The 15,388-nt window shown below is 39.0% G+C and overlaps 1 protein-coding gene across 4 annotated transcripts in view; it reads right to left on the bottom strand.

The window, feature by feature from the left end:
- SLC6A15 (solute carrier family 6 member 15) overlaps positions 1–12,895 on the bottom strand; it is a 43,349-nt gene extending 30,454 nt beyond the window's left edge. The window contains exon 1 of one of the 4 annotated variants that reach the window (XM_064590831.1): positions 12,542–12,895. The gene's annotated coding sequence lies outside the window, so the exon portion shown is untranslated. Of the gene's footprint in view, positions 1–11,837; positions 12,113–12,503 lie in introns of those variants that run through there. The other 3 variants (XM_064590830.1, XM_045867278.3, XM_064590829.1) reach the window with 3 other exon arrangements.
- Positions 12,896–15,388: the final 2,493 nt, after the last annotated feature.

The raw sequence follows: 15,388 nt of genomic DNA, 5'->3' as shown, positions 1-15,388 counted from the left end.
GTCTCTACAGCTTGCAAACAAAGAACCCTAAATAATACAGCTATTACAAATTTAAAACAATTGGTGTCTTTCCACTCATCTACTGTGTAAGGACTTAACATATATAAAAAATGTTGGGAACGTTACATTACTTAATTTGGACTTATATTTACATTTTTCTCATTCTCCCATTTTTGCATTGCTTTAATTATCTTCATATGCAAGTTTTCAGAAAAATATCTATTTTAAAGCACTTAAAACGAGATCCAAAACATTTTTAAATCAACATAATAAATTTCTAACTCAGTGCTTCTCAACCCTAACCATTTTTAATGTTTTTTTAAAATTTTTTTCCTTGCCTTTCCACATAAATTTTGAAGTCAGCTTATTAATTTCTTTTTTTAATTTTTATTTTATTTATTTTATTTATTTATTTGAGAGAGAAAAAGAGCGAGAGAGAGGGCACGTGCAAGCATGAGCAGGGAGAGAGAGGCAGACGGAGAAGCAGACTTCCCACTGAGTGGGGAGCCCGAGGTGGGGCTCCATTCATCCCCGGATCCTGGGTTATGACTTGAGCTGAAAGCAGATGCTTAAGGAACTGAGCCACCCAGGCACCCCTACCTTGTTAATTTCTACCCCAAGAAACCCAGGCCTGCTAGAATTTTGACTGGGTTTACATCAATTCTATAAACCCTTTTGGAGAGCACTGACATCTTAAAAATTTGAGCTTTCCATTCTATGAACTTGGCATCTTTAAATTGTCTCTGGAAAAAAGTTGATGTTTAATACAAGCTTCCTATTCTGCAACAATGCTAATTCGAGCTGATATTGTTTTAGGATCCCTTAGGATTTTTATACACGCAGTATGTCAAATGTAAATATAGTTTAAGGTTCCTCTAATTGTTTACCTTTAATTTCTTTTTCTTGACTTACCATACCAGCTTGGACATCCACTAAAATTTTGAACAGAAGTGTTAAGAACAGACATTTTCATCCATGCCCCAGTGCTAATGGGAAAGTATTCAATATTTTACTAAAGACAATATTAGTTATGGATTTTTTTTCATAGATGCCTTTTGTCAGTTTAGGGAAGTTTCTTTTAATTCCTAGTTCAGTGAGGGTCTTTTTTTTTCTTAATCCTGATTAACTGTTGAATTTTGACACATAATTTCCTACCTTTATTAAGATAATCATGTAACTCCTTAATCTACTAATATACCATACAGCATCAATTGATTTTGTATTTTAGACCAGTCTTTCATTGTGAGATAAACGTCACTGGTCAAGACGTATTACCTTTTTAATATATTACTAGAATCAATTTGCTAATATTTTGATAAGGATTTTTTCTTATATTTCACTTCTCTGGTTTTGGTGGACTCATAAATAGAATTTTAAAATGGTCTCTCACTTATTTTCTGATAAAATATATGTAGAATTAGTTTTAATTCTTCCTTAAATGTTTGGCAGCACTCACTAATAAAGCCATCTGGGCCTGGAGTTTTCTTTCAGAGAATATGTTTAATTAAAAATTCAATTTATTAAAAAAATTCAATTTGTTTCATTGATATATAGCTACTGAGATTTTCTTTTTTAAATTTTTTTAAATTTTTAAATTTTTAAATTTTTTTTTATTAACATATAATGTATTCTTTGTCTCACGGGTACAGGTCTGTGATTCATCAGTCTTACACAATTCACAGAGCTCACCATAGTTCATACCCTCCCCAATGTCCAATACCCAGCCACCCCATCGCTACTGAGATTTTGTTTTTCTTGTGTTAGTTTTGGTAAGTTGTGTTTTTCAAGGAATTTGTCCATTTCATTTAAATTGTCAAATTTGTGGGCGCCTGGGTGGCTCAGTTGGTTAAGCGACTGCCTTCGGCTCAGGTCATGATCCTGGAGTCCCTGGATCGAGTCCCGCATCGGGCTCCCTGCTCGGCAGGGAGCCTGCTTCTGCCTCTGACCCTCCCCCCTCTCATGTGTATTCTCTCTGTCTCAAATAAATAAATAAAAAATTAAAAAAAAAATAAAAATAAAAAAAAATAAATTGTCAAATTTGTTTGTAGAAGGTGACTCATAATATTCTGTAGGTTCCTTTTTATTAGTTGTAGGATTTGTAGTTATATCACATTTTTTATTCCTGATATTGACAATAGGTGTTTTCTCTGCTTTTGTCTTTGTCTTGCTAATATTTTCACTATATAATTAACTCAAAATATTATGCAATTCTTTCTTGCTCTATCTTTCAAGACTGTTTAGCTCTTAAACTATTGTTACAACCTCTTTTGAAAGTGTATTAAATTCTAATTAACATTTCCAGTGAAAATATGTGAAGACGTAAAATAACAGGCAGGCACTTGCGTCTTAGAGACATGCCTGTGCTGGCTAATTACCGGCACTTGCCAAAAGTTTAATATTCTATAATAAAGAACAAGAACAGCAAATTACCTCCCTGGCTTGGACAATTACAAATTTTACCGAATAAAATTTTCTTTAAATATCAACTAATTATGAATAGTAAATCTGAACTTTATTGTGGATTCAAATGAAATCTATTTTTCTAATTCTAATATATAGGGTAAAAAGTAAAGGCTATTTGAATAAAAACAAAATGGTAAACTATATTGCAACGCCCAAGAACAAATGACACATCTTGAGAAGTTTATAGTTATGGAATAATTGCAAGAGGAAAGAGATAAGGGATTCTATAATGTACTGAAATAATGATCTTGACAAATAATACAAAAATTTTCAACAATATAGAGTTCAACTTAAACATTTCTTTTCCAAATTATACCCCCTTTACATAAAATGTGTTCATTGAGTGAAAAAGTAACAAAAAACACAGAGCCAAACAAAAGGAGAGAAATATTTTTTTACAAATGACAATACATAGTCACAACTTACACTTTTATATATTTTGCCCAAAAAGGTGGACTATAACATACCTATGAGGATGGCTAAAATCAAAAGCAAATTTAAAAAAGTAAAGACACCAAAAGTTGGTGAGGATGCAAAGAAACTAGATCAATCATATATTGCTGATAGAAATATAAAATAGTACAGCCACTCTAAAAAATAAAAAAAAAAAATAGCCGGAATTTCCTTTCAGCACTAATAATAGAGTTACCACACTGACCACCAATTTGCACTCTTAGACATATAGCTCAAAGAAATAAAGGCTTATTTTCAAGCAGGAACTTGTACATAAATGTTCATATCAACTTTACTTATATAGCCCCAAACTGAATGTCCTTCAGTGGGTGAATGGTAAAACAAGTTGTAGTATATCCATATCATGCCAAATCAGCAAGAAAAAAGGAAAGAATTATTGATACATGCAATAACTTGGATGAAACTCAAGGAAATGATGCTGCAAGGGGAAAAAAGTCAATTTCAAAAGGATACATATTGCATGATTTCATTTATATAACATTTGTGAAATAACAAAATGATAGAGGTGAACCAACAGTGGCTGCTAGGAGTGAAGGTATGGACAGGCAGGTGGGTGTGCTATAAAGGACAAGGGAGTCTTTGAGATGGTAGTGTTTAGTAGTATCTTTTTTTTTTTTTTAAAGATTTTATTTATTAGACAAAGAGAGACACAGCCAGAGAGGGAACACAAGCAGGGGGAGTGGGAGAGGGAGAAGCAGGCTTCCTGCTGAACAGGGAGCCCGATGCGGGGCTCGATCCCAGGACCCTGGGATCATGACCTGAGCCGAAGGCAGACGCTTAACGACTGAGCCACCCAGGCGCCCCTAGTAGTATCTTCATTATGATTAAGGATTACATGAAGCTACACATCTGATAAAACTACAAAGAACTATACACATATACACACACATAGGCAGAGCAAATTCATAATCTGAAAAACTATGGATTATACCAATATCAATATGCTGGTTTTGATATTGTACTGTACATCTATACAATATCATAAAATGAGAGAGGCTAGGGGAAAGGTGCACAGGACCTCCCTTTGTACCTTCCTGTGAGCTTGCAATTATTTGAAAATTATAATTATAAAGCAATTTCCATAAATTGAAATGTATTTTTTGTTGACTTCGACGAATCAAGGACAGATTTTAAATCTTAATAAAGCATTTCACTAAGTCTTTTAAACATTTTAAAAACAGACAAAAATTCTTTCAAATACTTAAAATTTTGTTAATACATCGAGAACAACTCAGATTTAAACACTGTATTCACTTCCTAAGAATTCTGTAACAAATTACTTCAAATTTAGTGACTTCAAGTAGCATAAATGAGTTCTTTCAAGGCTGTGGAACCCAGAGGTCAAAATTATTTTTAATAAACCAAAATCAAGGTGTGGGCAGGTCTCTCCCTCAAGAGGACCCCGGGGACAGTCTGCCCCTTGCCTTCTCTAGCTTCTGGAGGCTGCCAGCATCCCTTCACTTAGAGCCACATCCCTCCCATCTCTACCTCCGCACTCACCCTGCCTCCACCTCTTCTGTGGGTGTCTGATCTCCCTTTGACTCTTTCATATAAGGACACTGTGATGGCATATAGGGCTCATCTGGACATATCAGGATAATCTCTTCATCAGCGGATTATGTCTGCCAAGACTCTTTTTCCAAATAAGGTAACATTCACAAGTACCAAGAATTAGTAGGCAGACGTATTTTAGGAGCTATTACTGGCTGACTATAGGCATATAATATTATATTACATTTAATTATATATTTGTATTATCATGTCAGGAAAAATGAATTTGGGGGCAATCCACATGTTTTATTCATTATCATCATAAACTATCAAGTATGACCTTTCTTAATTATTTCCTAGAATAGATTGTGTGCAAAAAGAAGGTTTATAATTCCTCCCAATGCTGTACATGTGTGCTCCTCCTCCCATTAGGAAGTGGAGTCTATTTCCTCTTTTCTTAATTCTGGGCCCTACTTGAGCTTGAATTTGAATTCTGGGAGTGTGTGAACTTGCTTTGACCAGTAGAAGGCAGAAGTGACACTGCAAGTTCCAAGGCCAGGCCTGAGGAAGGCTGGCGGTTTCTGCTTTCACTCTTTTGGAATTCAGACACTATATATAAAAGTCCATCTGCCCTGCTAGAAATCCCACATGGAAAGAGAGGGCGTGCCTCAGTGACTGAAGCCCTAGGCCCAGGAACAAAGGCACTGACATTCTAGTACCAGTCCAACTGCTAACACATACCAAATGGAACAGATGAGGTATCCAGCTGAGCCCAGCCAACACACAGAATAATAAGAAATAATAATTCATTATTGTTTTAAATCATTACAATACCAGAAAGGCAACAGAGGGTAAAGGGGCTCAATAAACCATTGTTTTGAACCTACTGAAACAAAACAAAACAAAACACAGTGGCAGGGAGTATTTGTTATGTAGCAAGAGATAACTGAAACATTTGCCAAGGGGGGGACAAATTGAATATTCATTGAATTTAACTGAAAGTATAAATACTTAACTCTACTGAAATTTAAACTATTGTCCAAGGAACTGTTCACAATGGGGCTTAGACCTGTGTAAAAATCGTGTGGTTTAGATTTTTAAATCCATGCAGTGATTTTCTTTTAACCATAAAGTAAATACTAACCTTGAGAGACACATTTAGTTATTCTTTTGTAAAGTTCCATGTGGTCAGTCTTATATTTAAGGCATTTGTATATCAGAAGTGCAACAGGGATTATCACAACAAAACTTAGACATCAAAATGATCATAAGAGAATAACAGCAAAACACTCTACACACATAAATAAACAATTTAGATGAAATGGACAAATTCCTCAAAAAACACAAACTACCACAACTCACCCAATATCAAACAGATCATGTAATAACTCTATATCTGTTAAAGAACTTAAATGCACATTATTTAAAATTCTCACAAAAGCAATCTCTAGACCTAGCTGGTTTCACTAGGGAATCCTATTAAACATTTAAAGAAGAATTAACACCAACTCTGCACAATCTCTTCTAGACAATACAAGATAATGGAACACTGCACATTCATTTTATTAAGCTAGTATTACTCTGTTACTCTGAAGACAATACCAGGAAGAAAAACAATACAAAAAAAACTATAAATCTATATCCCTTATGAATATGGACACAAAATTCCTCAACACAATATTAGAAAACAGACTCAGCAATATATAATAAGAATTATATACCATGACCAAATGGGCTTTATTCTAGGTATACAGGGCTGGTTCAGTATTCAAAATCAATAATGTAATATACCATAAGAGGCTAAAGAAAAAAGTCATATGACTATATTGATTGATACAGAAAAGGCATTTGACAAAATTCAGTATCCACCTGTAATTTAAAAATTGTAAAAAAAAAAAAAAAAAAAAACCAACTAGGAATAAAAGGAAACTTTCTCAATTTGATAAAAATCACCACCAAAAAACATACAATTGGTATACTTACCAATGAAAGACTGAATGCTTTTGCCTTAAGATCAGAAACAAGAATGCCCACTCTCATACTTTTAAGAGAGTGGGCAGAGTACTGAAAGTTCTAGCTAGTGCAGTAAGGAAAGAAAAGGAAATCTAAGGCATTTGGATTGGAAAGAAAGAAAGAAAATTTTCCATATTTGCAGACATTCTGGTTGTCTATGTTGAAAATCCCAAGAAATCTACAAAACATGGACAGTACTTTTATGCTGAAAACTACAAAGTGCTAATGAAAACAATAAAAAAAGATCTAAATACCTAAGGAGACATAACTACCATGTTTATGGTTTGGGAGACTAACATAGTAAATACGTAAATTCTCCCTAAATTGATATACAAGTTTAATGCCAGAAAAAATTTATAGATAAAATTCCAGAAAAATTTATAGATAAAATTATTTTAAAATTCATATAAAAAGGCAGAAAACGAAAATACCTTCAACAATTTAGAAAGGAAGAATGAAGTGAGAGGAGTCATTCTACCTGATTTGAAGACTTATTTTATACCTACAGTAATGAAGATTGTGTTATCTTAGCAGAAGGGGGATAGACACATAGATCAATGAAACAGAAGAGAGTACTCATAAATAGACCCACAAAAATACACCCAACTGATTTTTGACAAAGGTGCAAACATAATTTCAATGGAGAAAGAATGACAGCCCTTTCAACAAATGGTTCTGGAATATGGATATCTCTAGGCAAAAATACAACCTCAACCTAAATTTCACACCTTATACAACGCTTAACTTAAACTGGATCATGGACTTACAGGTAAAACATAAACTATAAAACTTTCAAAAATAAATCATTGGACCTCCTCATTAGTATAGTGGTTAGTATCCCCGCCTGTCAAAAATAAATCATTGGAGAAAATCTTTGAGATCTAGAGCAAAGCAAAGAATTCTTAGATACGACATCAAAAGCAAAATTTAGTAAACTGAACTTCAACATTAAAAACTTTTGCTTTGTGAAAGAACCTATTTAGAGGATGAAAGAATAAGCTAAAGACTGGAAGAAAAATATTTGCAGACCACATATCTGGGGAAGGGCAGGTATTTAGGATCTATAAAAATTCATAAAACTCAACAATTAAAAATAATTTTAAAATGGGTAAAAAATATACAGAGACATTTCACTGAATGTGATATCTGGATGGCAAATGAGCACATGAAATGAGGTTCAACATTATTAGCTATTAAGGAAATGCTAATTAAACTACAATGAGATGTCACTGCATACCTCTCAAAATGGCTAAAATATAATGACAACAAAATTCTGGCAAGGATACAGAGAAACTGATCATTCATACATTGCTGGTGAGAATGCAAAATGGTACAGTGCTCTGGAAAACTAAATATGCAACTACCATATAATCCAGCAATTACACTCCTGGGCATTTATCCTGGAGAAATGAGAATTTATGTTCCATAAAACCTGTAAATGAGTATCCATAGCAGCTTTATTCATAATAACCCTAAACTGGAAACGACCCAGATGTCATTCAATGGGTGAATAGTTAAACTTTTGTAAATCCATACCATGGAGTACTACTCAAAAATAAAAATAAACTACTGATATACACTACAGCTTAGATGAATTTATAGACAATTACACTGAGTGGAAAAAGCCAATTACAAAATGTTGCATACTATATGATTCCAGTTCGATAACATTCTTGAAATGCAAAATAAATACGAAGAGCAGAGTGATGTGGTTGTGATTATAAAGGGCAACACAAGAATCCTTACAGTGATGGAACTGTTCTGTTACTTGACTTTATCCATGTCAATACTCTGATTATGAAGCTGTAATACAGTTTTGCAAGATGTTACATTTTCAGGAAACTGCGTGACAAGCACACAAAAGCTCTCTGTATTATTTCTTAACAACTACATGTGAACCTATAGCCATCTCAAAATAAAATTTCTTTAAGGCCCCAGTCAACTCACTAAAATTGTTTTTGTATTTTTATGCTGATAATACTGGATAAATTTAGTGAATCCACTAAATCCCATCTGCTACTCCAATATAATTTTATTACTAAGAATGTTGAAAGCAAAACCTCTCTTGTAAATTCAGAAACTATGAAAATCATGGAGCCAAAATACCCATTGACTTTTATACCTTACTCATTCTATAGTATCTGATGCCTGGATACTGTTCTCCCACGGGTATTTGCTATTGCCTTCACTTTAAAATATATTTTAATGTATACTTTGAATAAATAGTATAGTAATATAGTATTAAAGGGCATAGAGCAAAAAGTATCTTCCCATTCTGTCCCTCAGCGTATCAGTCCCATCCCTACTTCCCTGTAAGTCACCAAAGTCCTCCACAGGTACTGGTGTATATATATTCAAGCTGATATGTGTTTTCGCCCCACCCACCCAACCTGTTTCTTCTTACACAACAGCCACGATATGCATAACTCTGCATCTTGGTTTTTCATTTAAAAAGCCTTCAAAAGCTTTTGCTCTCAATACAATTGTTTGGTTTTTGTTTATTTGTTTGTTCTGTTTTGTCTTAATTGTATGATAGACCATGGTATGAGTATATATTTAGGTCATTTCTGATAATCTGCCTCAATGTTCAAGCAACTGACTCTGTATATCTGGCATTTGCATATCTGTAGAATAAATTCCTAGAAGTGGACCTACTTGATCAAAGGTTATGTGCTTCTACAATTTTGGTAAATACTGCCAAGTGGCCCTTTATAAAAGTTGTCTCAACTTGAACTACAAGCCATATATGAGAGGTGCCTGTTTCCCTCTGCCCTCTTCAATACAGTGAGTAATTTTTGATCTTTGGCAATCTGATAGGTGAAAAAGCTCCCAGTGTAAGCATTTCATTTAAAGATAACAATCAATGAATCTTATGTGAAAGGATATGTTAGTGCATTAATCAAAAGGAAATAAAGTGAACTTCAAGACTGAAAACAGTCTTCTATATCAAGTGATACTGAGCATTTAAAACTATCCTGTAGCCCAGTGTCTGGGGCTTGTTATTCACAGAGAAATATGAGAAAATCATTATTGGTCAAAGTAAATATTTAATCAGATAAATCCATAAAAAATTTACTAAATACATTCAGAACAGTAGTTAGGACTTATTTTAAATTATAAGGGAAATTGGATATAAATATAAAGATTCTTCCTGCCATGTAACTTTAAATGTTTTCATGCATCAGACTATGCCCATGGAATTTTGTTCAGAAACTATTTTAATATTACTCTGCATAGGGGCGCCTGGGTGGCTCAGTAGGTTAAGCATCTGCCTTTGGCTCAGGTCATGATCTCAGGGTCCTGGGATCCAGTCCCTGCTCAGCAGGGAGCCTGTTCTTCCCTCTTCCCGCCCTCCACTCATTCTCTCTCTCTAATAAATAAAATCTTAAAAAAATATTACTCTGCATAGACTATATTAATATATCCAATCATGCCTATGTATGTAATAATAGTCACACACTACCCAAAAGAAGTTGAGAAGTAAATTGAGAAGTAAAAGTTTTCAGAGTTTTTGATAATAAGCAAGGTCTCTTTTAGGTCTATCAATCTAAGTCAATGATTTTTTTTTTACTACCTGGGTAATAACCCCAGAGTTCAACAGAATGCAACTTTCTTACCTATTCATACACAAGTTTTATTTTATGACAGGACAGCACATTTTCTAACATGCACTCAGCAAAATTTGAACTCTGATCACTGAGTAAATTAGTGATTATAAACATAGAGTTTAGGTTTTAGTAATTATTCTAACTTATTTTACGTATTAACTTAATAATTGACAAGTAAGGCATTTCATTTGATTATTGGTATCTCAAATGGCTATTAGCCAATTAAATTCTTCTACTATTTGCTATGGCTTGAATGTTTGTGTCCTCCACTCCAAATTCCTATGTTGAAATTCTAACCCCAAGATGATGGTATTAGGAGATGGGGCCTTTTGGGTAATAAAAGTAACCGAGAAAGCTAACGAGCCCCTTCCAACATGTGAGGATACAGTGAAAGGCACCATCTAAGAAGCAGGAAGCAGGCTCTCACCAGACACCAAATCTGCTGGTGTCTTGAATTTCTCAGCCTCCAGAACTATGAGAAATAAATTTCTGTTGATTATAAAGCACCCAATTTATGGTATTTTGCTACAGCAGCCTTAACAGACCCAAACAGTGTTTCTTATTTACGTTATCATTTGGATGACAGAACACTCATTTTCTAGAAACACGTATAAATATCTTTCTTAAGCCTTTAAAATATTATATGTTGAGTTAACATATATTGGGAGTGTAAAGTAATTCTTGAATCAAGAATACCGCAATGCAATCAGAAGAAAGAAAACCTGTCAACAAACAGGAAGAAATTATCTTCCTTTCAAAATAGTGTTAATTCCTGTCTTCCTGAAAAAAAAAAGAACACATTAAATGTTTCGCTTGGAGGAAAATGATCAATGAATTCTGTAATATATTTTAGTCCAATAAATCAACATGGATCATTGATCATGTGGATACAGAGGGTACGCACACAAAAATAAAATATATGATTCTGATGATCGAATGCTCCGAATTTAATGAGATAAAACCTCTTCGAGGGCAATTCAGTCCATCATCAAGTACTTATTAAGTACCTACTACACAAGTCAAACCGAGGCGCCAAAGACGCAAGTAGGTCGGTTATCTCAGCACCGTCCTTGCGGAAACGAGGCTGGGTGGGGCGAGAAGCTCTCTCAGGTTGCTTCGTCAGAGAATACTTGCTAAAGCAAACACGTAGTTCCCGGTATCCCGGGAAAGCAACCAGCCAATGACAGGTATAAAACAGCTTTAAAAACCGGGTGATGAGGCGCTTAAACGCGGTACATGAAACAAACACTTCAGCCCTCCCGCGTTTCTGGGCAGTGAACCATACAAACGGTGCAGACTGAGTGAGGCTGCGTCTACCTTTAAGACCTGGAAGGGCCCGGCCAGACGGGGCGAAGCGGACGCAGCCTCATTTGCATAAGCACCCAAACACTGCTGACGTCACCGCGCCCGAGTGCGGACCCCGCCCCGTCCTACTCCAGCCTTTCCCTTGGAAGGAAGAAGATGGAAAGAGGGAAGAGAGCGAGACGCTAAGCGCGAGCCTGGGGGCGTCCCTCTCCAACGCGCGGCCAACGCCGCTCCGTGTCTTAACGGAAAAGAATTCCCGACTGGCGGGGTCACACCTGTCCCCGGCATGTCTCGGCCGGGCGTGATTCGCTCATGTTTACAAGGCTGGTTTGCCTGCGTGTTATGATTTGGAACCTGTCCCTATATTCAAGATCGTCCTCTGCCCAGGCCACTCACAGACAAGCCAAGTAAATGGTGTAGAAACGGTCTGGCTTTCCAATCCCCCCCGCCCTCTCCTTAAAATCCCCAGCATCACCATCTCACCGGCACACTCCCAAATTCCTGGATGCGCAGAAACACACAGGTTGTGCCTTCTCCCGTAGCCACGTGCCTTGTGCGCGGAGAGGCCCACTCACGGACCTTTTATCGCAGGGTTCCTCGCGCAAAAGGGAACGAGGGTCACGTGAGAACACAGCCTCCGGTAGTCGCCCGCAGCAGTGGCAAAAGCGACGAGAAGCGAATGGGCCATGAGCCCGGCTCCTCTCCCCGCCCTACCGCCCACCCGCGCGGGGATCTGCTCCCAAGTCGCCCAGAACCTCGGAAGCGCCTCGCGTCGTCCGGACCCTACCAACTTTCCTGTCGGACTTGCCCAGTCGGACCCCGCCCGCCCAGCCAGCCCTGACTTGACTTGGAAACGACTGGTCTCTCGGGGATGCTGCGGGCGAGCTCCACGACGAGAAGGAAGGATGGCGGCACGTTCCGCCCCATGTGCTTCCCCCCTACCCGTCACCCGCACCCCCCTTGTGCACAGGCGCAGGACCCTGCCTGGAGGGTCGCCCGCTCAGCCCAAGCTCACCCCCAAAAGCTTTGGAGCTGCCCCCCTCCCCTCTTCCCAGGACCCCGCCCGAGTCCTCCCGGGATCCATCCACCAAGTCCGCTCGCGTCCCCGCCCGCCGGCTCCGGGGCGGCTGACGGTGAGCCCCGCCCTACCTAAAACCGTGCCCTGAGCGGTAGGAGCGTGTCGTTACCGTTCGCGTGTCGCCACCGGGCACCTCTTGGGTCGTCCAGGTCCCGACAGCAGCAGCAGCGGCTAAAGCGTCGGGCCCAGGCGGCTGCGACCGAGGCCGCGGACGGGCTGTCGAGAGAGAAGCCGCGGCTTGCCAAGGGCGGGCCCTGGGGCTGCGCTGCGGGGTCGCTGCCCGGCGGGCTGGCCGCGAGGCACTCCTTCCTGAGCGCCTGTGTGTCGCGAGGGAAAGAGCACGAGATGCAAGCGCGCGGGTGCGAGCGAGGGTGCGAGTGAGGGCGTGACGGGGGCGCCCACGTGCCCGGCCCGCCCGCCTGCGGTCGCCGGCCCGCCGCGGGGGAGAGGGGGAGGCTGCGGGCGCCGCGGGGGAAGGGAGCCGGCCGCCGGGCTGCGCGCCGCACCTCCCCGGCCCAGCGCTCCTTGACGCAGAGGCCGCTGCGGCTGCCCAGCCGCGTCCTCCCTGCGCTCGGGATGGGCCCGCCGGGGCGGCACGCACCGGGCAAGCCCGCCCCGAAGCAAAACCGAACGGCTACCCCTGACACGCCGGCCTGCTCTGACCCACCCGCCGCAGAGGACGAGCACCAGCTGTCCGCCCGCGCCTTTGTCCCAGCGAGGATAACAATAGAAATGGTCCTGCCATTTGGTGCCAAATGGTCCTGCACCCTCTAATATTCTCCGAGAGTCCGTGACGGGACAAGAAGTGGGTGGGTTTCCCTACCTGTCTCTCAAGCCGGCCATTTACGTCTCTTGCAAAAGAAAAGCCGTCTGGGCATTTGCTTCTCCACCAGACGTTGGCCTGATAGCGCTCAGGGATTCCGGCCAGGTTAGGAAAGGCTGCTTTAGGGAGCGGGTCCTCACCCTATGTTGGTCCCTTAGCATCGGACTCTTCCCCGAGGGGTCTCAGTACAACATGAATTCTTGAGGCAATCGAGACATGCACATAATTAAGCCACGTGGAGAACCCCTAACATCTACCTCACTGAACACAAATCTACGCCTTCCTTTGAAAATGGCTGAATCTTCCCCTGAACAGGGCATATGCTCTAGAGATTAAATTTTATGTCCTTGAAACTTTAAGTCCTTTCAAAATTTGAAAGAAATGCAAAATAAGCCTAAAACAAATTATAGCAGAAAGGTTCAGTGACTTGATGAAGGACATTTTTCACTTCCAGACGATTAATGTTACCATTAAAAAATACCTTTGTGTGCTTTCAGGCCTTCCAACAATCCCTCAGATTTTGAGGGGTTGTATCCAATTAAGATTGAATTAAATAACAAGGCCATTGCAGACAGGTTTTTCATGCAGTGAAAAATCTCCTGGAAAGAAATCACAAGACCTGAATTTCAGGTCAGAACATTGCAATTAATCCTTAGCTTTTAACGCAGCCAAGAGAGTTTTTCTCAGTCTCTTCCAATCTCACCTTTAAAATATTTTTTTAATTAAATTAGATTTGATTCCCTGGATGCCCCTTCCCTGGCATGAGTAAATAAATACTCTGACAGATGTCCCACGGGAAAAAAAAATAAAAAACAGTACCAAAAAACCTCTTACAGAACATCGTGTATAATTTGTTTTTTACTTCATATATTGGTGACAGGCAAATATTTATGTTATATATATCATTTTTATGTACTGAAATTGATATACAGTAGAAATAATACCAATAACAACTGAGAAGAATTTAAGAAAATAAGTAATGCTATGTCTTCCATAACCAGGATTAGGCTTATCTGTGGGAAACAAAGTTTTCTGTATGCTTACAAGAATGGTTTATAGCAGTACAAAGAAGGCCTACTTGCCTACGAGTATTCCCTCCTCACACTTGTTCACTGACATTTGATACCTACCTCAAATACATATGCAAAGCTACAAGTCAAAAAATATTTGTGGAGTGATACCTTCAAGAATGACTAATACTAATTCACGTCTTGAAGCCAATGAGAAGAAGAAACAAGAGAAAGCACATAGAGAGTTCAATGACAAAATGGAGATTTTAACCCAGATTTGGCTCGCTTCAGAGTTCATGTTTTTTAATGCTATCTTGTAAACCTTTAGTGAATGCATAAATTTTAACAGGAGGAAAATATAGAATTAACACAAGGACTAGTCACCTTTGAAAATAAAAAGTGGAGGGGCGCCTGGGTGGCTCAGTCGGTTGGGCGTCTGCCTTCGGGTCAGGTCATGATCTCAGGGTCCTGCGATCAAGCCCCATGTCGGGCTCCCTGCTCAGTGGGGAGCCTGCTTCTCCCTCTCCTCCCTGCTCGTGCTCTCTCTCTCTCGCTATCTCTCTCAAATAAATAAATAAAATCTTAAAAAAAAAAAAAAAAAGAAAAGAAGAAGTGGAGAGGGGTGGGGGTGGTGGAAAGATCCCAAAAGGAGAACCTAGAAACCTAGGGAGGTAAAAAGTATCTATTTTTAATTTTAACAATGAAGACCCTTCAGTGATCTAATGTCCAATCGCTAATATATTTTAGCTAACAGTTATTGGGTGTTTTCATTGTCACACGGGGGGGAATGATCACATGGTGTTGGTGTGGCAGAAGGGAAAGAGTAAGAGTTAGACTTCAACCTACAAGTAAAGGGAGGCTAGTCTTTTTGGCCACACTGTAGTTAATATTAGCAAGTATTGATTCAAAGTTAGGAATGTGCCCTGGCAATGTGCAGAGTAATTTAAATGCCTTATTTTTCCTAATTATTACACTAACTCTATGCAAGAGGTATAATTATTAGCCACACATTGCAGAAGAAAAAGATGAGACTGTGGTTGTCCATGTTTATAGTCAGAAGGCATCTATTAGATACTGTAAATAAATACCTGCCCCTATCTAAATCACTTTCTGAATTTAATAC

The sequence above is a fragment of the Mirounga angustirostris genome, unplaced genomic scaffold (genome assembly GCF_029215605.1).
Source record: "Mirounga angustirostris isolate CCGP_5_RB_7025 unplaced genomic scaffold, mMirAng1.0.hap1 SCAF_5, whole genome shotgun sequence".
NCBI lineage: Eukaryota > Metazoa > Chordata > Mammalia > Carnivora > Phocidae > Mirounga > Mirounga angustirostris.
This window is presented reverse-complemented; position numbering and strand designations above follow the sequence as displayed.